Here is an 8,653-nt window from a genome sequence, read left to right as displayed (position 1 = left end):
CAAAAGTAGGGAGGTCATCTTGGAGTTGTATAGAACCTTGGTGAGGCCACAGCTGGAGTACTGTGTGCATTTCTGGTCGCCACATTATAGGAAGGATGTGATTGCACTGGAGGGGATGCAGAGGAGATTCACCAGGATGTTGCCTGGGATGAAACATTTAAGTTATGAAGAGAGGTTGGATAGACTTGGGTTGTTTTTGTTGGAGCAGAGAAGACTGAGGGGTGACCTGATCGAGGTGTACAAGATTATGAGGAGCGTGGACAGGGTGAATAGGGAGCAGCTGTTCCCCTTAGTTTAAGGTGAGCATAAGTTCAAGGTGAGGGGCAGGAGGTTTAGGGGGATGTGAGGAAAAGTTTTTTTACCCAGAGGGTGGTGACAGTCTGGAATGCACTGTCTGGGAGGGTGGTGGAGGCGGGTTGCCTCACATCCTTTAAAAAGTACCTGGATGGGCACTTGGCATGTCATAACATTCAAGGCTATGGGCCAAGTGCTGGTAAATGGGATTAGGTAGGTAGGTCAGGTGTTTCTCACGTGTCGGTGCAGACTTGATGGGCCGAAGGGCTTCTTCTGCACTGTGATTCTGTGATAGCTGTGCAAAGAAAGATCCCAGAAATAACAGTGAGATAAATGGTAAAATAATTTGGCTTTGGTTTCCTAAGGAGAGGAATAAAAGTTGATCTGACCAGTTTCCTCAAATTGTATCCCAGCCACCTGAACACGCAGACAATTCTGAATTTAACAACTCACCCGAAAGACAGCAGTAATGCGGTATTCCCGCAGTACTGCAGTGTCAAAGTAGATTATGCAGTTGGTGTCCAGGAGTGGATCTTGAGCTCTCTGACCCAAAAATGGAAGTGCTATCCACTTTTGTTCAGGTCACTCTTATGAACTGCGAATAGCAGCAGCCTCAGGACTGTTCCACAGCAGTGCTCCACAGTCCAGTAAGTTATACAAGTCATATGTTAAATCCTACAGGCGAACCTACTGACCAAATGCCAGCATAGTTTGTCTAAAATTAACTTTACCGAGTTAAATCATTTTAAAATACATGTCTATTGCTCACTGTCACAAGGGGAGGTGATGGCATCGTGGTTTTGCCCACTGGACTAGTAATTGAGAGACCCAGGGTAATGCTCTGGGGACCCGGGTTTAAATCCTACCATGGCAGATGGTGGAATTTGCGTTTAATAAAAATCGGGGATTTTGATTGTCTGGTGATGATCATGAAACCATTGTTGATTGTTGTAAAAACCCATCTGGCTCACTAATGTCCTTTAGGGGGAGGAAATCTGCCACCCTTACCTGGCCTGGCCTTATAATGGGACTCCAGGCTCACAGCAACGCGGTTGACTCTGAAATGGCCTAGCAAACCATTCAGTTCTCAAGGGCAGTTAGGGAAGGGCAATAAATGCTGGCCTAGCCAGTGACGCCCACATCTCATGAATAAAAAAGTTTGGTGTCAGCTGTGACTCAGGGGCTCTCAGCTCCAAGTCCCACTCAGCTGCCACTTGGACGGTACTGTCTTTTGGATGAGATGTTAAGCCAAGGCTCCATCTGCTTTCTCAGGGGGAAATCAAAGATCCTATGGCGCTACTTGAAAGATTTTGGAAGTCGCCCTGGTCAACACTTATCCTTCAATCAACAAGTAAAAGCAGATTTAAAACAGAAAATGCTGGAAGATTTTTCTGTTATTACTTCAGATTTCTACCATCCGCAGTATTTTGCTTTTAGCTAAAAACAGATGATCTGGTCGTTATTCCGTTGCTGTTTTGGGAGCACCTCACTGATTATAAAGCACTTTTGAACATCTTGAGTTGTGAAAGGCGCTATATAAATGCAATTTTTTAATGTTTAGGATCAGCAGATCAATGTCAGACGAACATCTCAAGAAGTGAGTGACACTGTGATCCAGCACTTGTAGTGAGTGCTCCCCAGGAAATGTCAAGGAGCCCATAATTGTTGCAGATCTTTTTCCCCACCTAAAATAATGGCACAATCCTCAGTCAAAATAGTTCAACCTCTTTCCCCCTTCTCCTCCACTAATAAACAACCTTTAATCGCCTCTCTCCGCTCAATTATAATTACTTTTAATTATGCTCTGCTGCCTAAGCAATGTGATTACAAAATTTGCCAATAATAGTTTCTACATTTCTGCATAACTGCCAAGGGTTCGTAAGGTCTCAGAAGCTCCTTCCAAGAGACATGATTAATTAGGAGATACGTGTAGCAGTGAAAGAAATGCTAACGTATGTAGCTGGAAATATGCTGGAGAAACAGCTCTGAACTGAAAAATGGCCTGAATCTTGGGTCCATGTGAATATCCAGCCTGTACCTTCTCAAATATTCAATCACTAATTCTCTTGCTGCTTATTATAGATCGCTGCTCTCATCTCAGGAAGATTTTGAATGAATACTTAATCTGCAATAATGCTCATCTGCTGGAATTTTTCTGACTGCTTGGTCTCCCATCACTCTGGCCTGATCCTCCTCCTGTCTCTTGCAGACTCATGGGGTCCAGGTCACCCTGGGATATATTCTGATCAATGCCGGCAACCCCGCCCAATTGGCTATTGTTCAGATTTTCTCATTAGGATTGGCCAACTTGCACCCTCATGGGTGGAGGTTTACGGTCACCCAGAATCTGCAGGAACTGATGATTCGTCAGGCATGAGACTGCTGAGGGAGGCAAATCAACAGGGGCATTAAAAAGAAGCTGTGTTTTTCATTTTCTTTGAACATGATTATTTATATTTTTAAAAATCAGAGATAGTGAAGGAAAGCTCTTTGACTGGGTGATCATAAGAATTAGGAGGTGTAGGCCATTTGGCCCGTCAAGCCATTTAGTAAGATCATGGTTGACCTGAATTTGGCCTTGACTTCACTTTCCCAGCTGTCCCCCAGAACCCTTGGCTCACTTGTCAGTCAAAAATCTGCCTAGCTCAGCCTTGAATATATTTGATGACCCAGTCTCCACTGCTCTCTGTGGAAGAGAAATCCAAAGATCAATGACCCTCCCTCCCCATCTCCATCTTAAATGGGAGACCCCTTTTTTTGAAACTGTGCTCCCTAGTTCTAGGCTCCCCACAAGGGTAGACATCCTCTCAGCATCTGCCCTGTCACGGCCCCTCAGAATCCTACATGTTCCAATAAGATCACCTCTCAATCTTCTGAACTCCAATGAGTATAGGCCCAACTTCAATTTCTGCACGACCAAACGACTATTTGAAAACAGATTATCTCATCGTTACCCTTTGTGGATGTTTGCTGTGCACAAATTGGCTGCTGTGTTTCCTACATTTGAACAGTGATCACACTACAACAATACTTCATTGGCTGTAAGGAACTTCAAAATGTCTGGTGGTCATGAAAGATGTGATATCATTGCGAGTCCTTTTCTTTAAAGCATCTGAAAAGCACAATAGAAAGAAAGGCTTGCATTTATATAGTGTTTTCCACAACCACCAGAGACCTCAATGCACTTTACAGCCAATGAAGTACTTTTGAAGTGCAGTCACTGTTGTAATGTAGAAAACGCAACCAATTACAGTCCATAACATTGACTTGGATGAAGGAATCGAACATATGGTAGCTAAATTTGCTGATGACACAAAGATAAGTAGGAGAGTAAAATTTGTGAAGATTCCATAAAGAGTCTGCAAAGGGACATAGGTAGGTTAAGTGAAAAATTTGGCAGATGGAGTATAATGTGGGAAAATGTGAACTTGTCCACTTTGGCAGGAAGAATAGAAAAGCAGCAAATTATTTAAAAGGAGAGAGACTGCAGAACTCTCCAGCACAGAGAGATCTGGTTGTCCTGGTACATGAATCACAAAATGTTAGCATTCAGGCATAGCAAGTGATTGGGAAGCCAAATGGAATGTTGTTGTCTATTGCAAGAGGAATGGAATATAAAAGTAGCGAAATGTTGCAACAGTTGTACATGATGAGACCACATCAGGAGTACTGAGTACAGTTTTGGTCTCCTTATTTAAAAAAGGACATAATTGTATTAGAAGCTAAGGGGAGACAGTGGCGTAGTGGTAATGTCACTGGACCTAATGACCCGAAGGACCAGGCTAATATTTTGGGGACATGGGTTCAAATCCCATCATGGCAGAGGGTGGAATTTATAATTCAATTAATAAAATCTGGAATTGAAAGCTAGTCATAGTAATGGTGACCATGAAACTATTATTGTAAAAACCTACCTGAGTCACTGATGCCCTTTAGCGAAGGAAATCTGCCATCCTTACCTGGTCTGACCTACACGTGACTCCAAACCCACAGCAATGTGGTTGATTCTTAACTGCTCTCTGAAATGGCCTAGCAAGCCACTCAGTTCAAGGGGTAATTAGGGTGATGGGCAAGAAATAGTGGCCTCAGTGATGCCTACATCCCCTGACAGAATCATTTTTTGACAAAGTACAGAGAAGGTTCACTCGACTGATTCCTGGGGTGAGGGGGTCATCTTATGAGGAAAGGCTGGACAGGTTGGTCCTGTATCCATTGGAGTTTAGAAGAATGAGACGCAATCTTATTGAAACATAAAAGACCCTGAGGGGACTTGACAGGGTGGATGCTGAAAGGGTGTTTCTCCTTGTAGAAGAGACGAGAACTAGGAGGTACAGTTTAAAAATAAAGGGTCTCCCATTTAAGACAGAGATGAGGAGAATTTTTTTCTCTGAGTGTTATTAGTCTGTGGAATTCTCTTCTCCAGAGAGCTGTGGAGGCTGGGTCATTGAATATTTTTAAGGTCGAGGTAGATTGATTTCCTTGTTAGTGGTGAATCTAAGGGTATAGGGGATAGGCAGGAAAGTAGAGGCTGGATCAGATCAGCCATGATCTTATCAAATGGCAGAGGAGGCTCAAGGGAGCCGATTGGCCTACTCCTGCTCCTAATTTGTATGTTTGTTTATAAATACAAGCTGTTGTTAAAGATTTGCTGAGTAAATCCAATTCTCCTCATCTCCCCACTTGCATTTTTGCCGGTAGTTTTAGGAGGCTTACTAGCCCCCCTGCCAGCGAAAACAGTTTCTATCAGCTCCGTCAAAACCCCCTCGTAACATTGGATATCTCTATTATCACCATTTCCAACTTGTTTCTCTCATCTTTACTTGCAGATGTTTCTTTAACTCTGTTTCTCTTTCCACAGATGCTGGCTGACCCACTGAGTTTTTCCAGCATTTTCTGTTTTTATTTCAGATTTCCAGCATCCGCTGTGTTTTACTTTTGCATCTCTGTTAAATCTCTCCGTAATTTCTCTGTTCTAAAGGGAACAATCATCTAACCGAACCTTCCTTCGGGCCTGTTAATTTTTACCTGATTATAGGAATATACGACTTAGGAGTAGGCCATTCAGCCCCTCGAGCCTGCTCTGCCATTCAATAAGATCATGGCTGATCTGGTTGGGATCTCAACTTCACTTTCCTGTCTGACCCCTATAACCCTTGATCCCTCTTGTCTATCAAAAATCTGTCCCACTCAGCCTTGAATAAATTCAATGACCCAGCCTCCACTGCTCCCTAGGGAAGAGAATTCCACATACTAACAACCCTCAAGAGAGAGGAAAAATTCTCCTCATCTGTCTTAAAAGGGAGACCCCTTATTCTTAAACTCTGTCCCCTAGTTCTAGTCTCTCCCATGAGTGGAAACATCCTCCAGGTATCCATCCTCTCAAGTGCCCTCAGGATCGTATATATTTCAATAAGATCACCTCTCATTCTTCTAAACTCCAATGGGTGTAGGCCCAACCTGTTCAACCTTTCCTCATAAGGTAAGCCCCTCATCCCAGGGATGCTCCTGTTAAACACCTTGGGATGTTTTACGATGTTAAAGGCACTATGTAATTACAAGTTGTTGCAGGCTGGTAAGGGTTAAACGAGCGAGGCACAGCAGCAGATCATGACAAGGCCATATTTCCACATGTAGCCAGCCAAGCAGGAGCCCTTGGAGGTTTGCAAATCCTCCCCTTCCTCCAAATGGTCACCAACACACAGGAAACACATCTCTCATTTCAGCTTGAAATGAGTACAATTTAAATTAAAAATAATATTAAGCTCTTTGCGTTTAAAAAAATACACTTCCTCAACAATAACGCAATAGCGGGCAGCTAAGGAAAGGTTGCCAAATTTGCTTAAATGGAAAATGAAAAGCACTTTGAGCCATGTTCTTGCTGTGGGTGTAAGGGTGAATTGATGCAAGGAACTCAGCATTAGAGAATAGAATGAATTATCTCAAAACTGCATTTTTTTCTACACTGATACTAATAAAAGCTTTCAGTTGTGCCAGTGTGTGACTTTTCCATAATTTAAGCTGTTGGTGCTGTGGATAAGTGGTGTAATGTTAAGCTGCACAGAACAAGGTCACAGACCCCTGGTCCAGTGTGTGTGGGCTTTGTGTTGAGTCAGCCAATTTCTCATTTGACCCCAGTAAATATGATGTGAAGAATTTTCTTTTTCACCCAGAGGGTGTTTGTAGTCTGGAACAAACTTCCTGAGAGGGTGGTGGAGGCAGGTTCGATCGAGGTATTCAAAAAGGAATTGGATTACCACCTGAAAAGAGAGAATGTACAAGGTTACGGGGATAAGGCAGGGGAATGAAACTAGGTGGAATGCTCTTTCAGAGAGCCAGTGCCGACTCGATGGGCCGAATGGCCTCCTTCTGCACTGTAAAGACATTGTGATACTGGGTTCAGGAGAAGAAAGTGGGGGAGGACGGTGGGGATAAGGGTGGAAAAGGAAGGAGATAAATCAATTAGCGGTCCTGCTCTTGATGCCTATCCAGTGAGAATGAGAATCAGGCCACATCAATCAAATTGTCCGTCAGCATTCTCCATGGAGCCTCACACATTAAAGAACACAACTTTGATGAGGCACAAGAGGGCACCTAGTGCCTGTGGAAGCATGACCCCAACCAGATCTGAAGCCTTCATGGGGAGAGGGAAAAAACAATGACAGCAAAAAAGGGTAGAAAGGATGGGTGTAAGCAACCAGGCTTCATGAATTGAAGATTTGAAGGAACGTTCAAGAAATTCTGCTTGTTGTGCTTGCTAAGAGGAGACTTTGACATAGTTCAAATTTGATGCATGTTAATTATTAATTCACAACAAAAGGTTCAAATACTAGAAGGTTAAAATTCATCATAAGTTTTTTAAAAAACAAAAAATAGCAAATGCTGGAAATCTGAAACCGATACAATTGAAAGGACGGCAGGTCAGTAAAATGTTTTTTTTATTCATGCATGGGATGTGGGCACCACTGGCTAGGCCAGCATCTATTGCCCTTGTTCAGAGGGCATGTTTAAGAGCCAACCACATTGCTGTGGGTCTGAAGTCACATGTAGGCCAGGCAGCTTGGCATTAGTGAACCAACTGGGTTTTTACAACAATTGACAATGGTTTTATGGGTTAATTCCAGATTTTTACTGAAATCAAATTCCACCATTTGCTATGGTGGAATTTGAGCACAGGTCCCCAGAGAATTACCCTGGGTCTCTGGATTACTAGCCCAGTGACAACACCAATTGCCTCACTGATGGTGCAATGGTATCTTTGGAGAATATGGACAAGGTAAGACTTGAGGATCAAAACCTGATACTTTGAAGAAGAGCCCAAAATATTAAAATCTGTTCTCTTTACAGAACCCACCTGCTGTGTATTCCTGGCATTTTCTATTGTTCTTGAAAAAAATTATGGTGTTGGGAGCAAGAGGTGAAACTTCAGAACATTTTCTACCCAAAGCCCGCTAGATTTAAATAAATTACTGGGAAAGACCATTAGACAGTGAACATGGATTTATGAGATAATCAGACCTTCTGATGGAGAGTGTATCCAGCCCACTTTTCGAAGGGAAGAGAATCACATCTATACATGACACTTTCATGCAGAGTGAGTAATCTCTGATATGATCCTTGGGCGACTCATCGCCATTTATCTAGATATCAGACTGGTTAAGGCACACTTTGGTCCATAGGGAATGACATGTGGGCTTACAGCTGTGGGGTGCAAAGGCTGAAAAAATATTTACCAGCAGCCCACTAAATGAAATCCTTTGCTTCCCTTGCCCACCTGTGTTCACTCCCATAGTTATAGACAAGATGACAAACCTGCATATAGATTGATTACTGCAGTTGATTGCACCGTCTAAACCTGAGTTCTTCCTAAATTCTGCTTCCCGCTTCCTACCTCACACCAACTCCCAAACATCCATCACCCCTGCAGACAGTGACCTACATTGTTGGACAACAGTCAAAGCTTTTGAGTTTCAAAGTCTTATCCATGGGTTCAAATCATTCCATTGCCTCACCCCTCTCTATCTCTAACTTCCTGCAGCTCTACTGTTCTCTGAGATCTGTGCATGCCACCAATTCTGGCCTCTTGCACATCTTCAATTATCATCATTGCACCATTGGTGGCTGTGTCTCCAGCTGCCTTGGCGGTAACCCCTGGAATTCCCTCCCCAAACACCTCTTACCCCTCTCTTTTCTCCATTGAGCCTGAGGGTTAATGGCGATGTTAATGAAACTATGATGATATTGAAGATATAAGGGTGACATCAAGAGTCAGGTACCCAACAGGCTCCAAGAGAGCAGGGCATAGAATAGTCTGTGTTAAGAAATGATGTGCTTACCCTGAGGTGTTTGCAAATAGTTCTTA

Source organism: Cetorhinus maximus, chromosome 1 (assembly GCF_964194155.1).
Source record: "Cetorhinus maximus chromosome 1, sCetMax3.hap1.1, whole genome shotgun sequence".
Classification (NCBI taxonomy): domain Eukaryota; kingdom Metazoa; phylum Chordata; class Chondrichthyes; order Lamniformes; family Cetorhinidae; genus Cetorhinus; species Cetorhinus maximus.
This window is presented reverse-complemented; position numbering follows the sequence as displayed.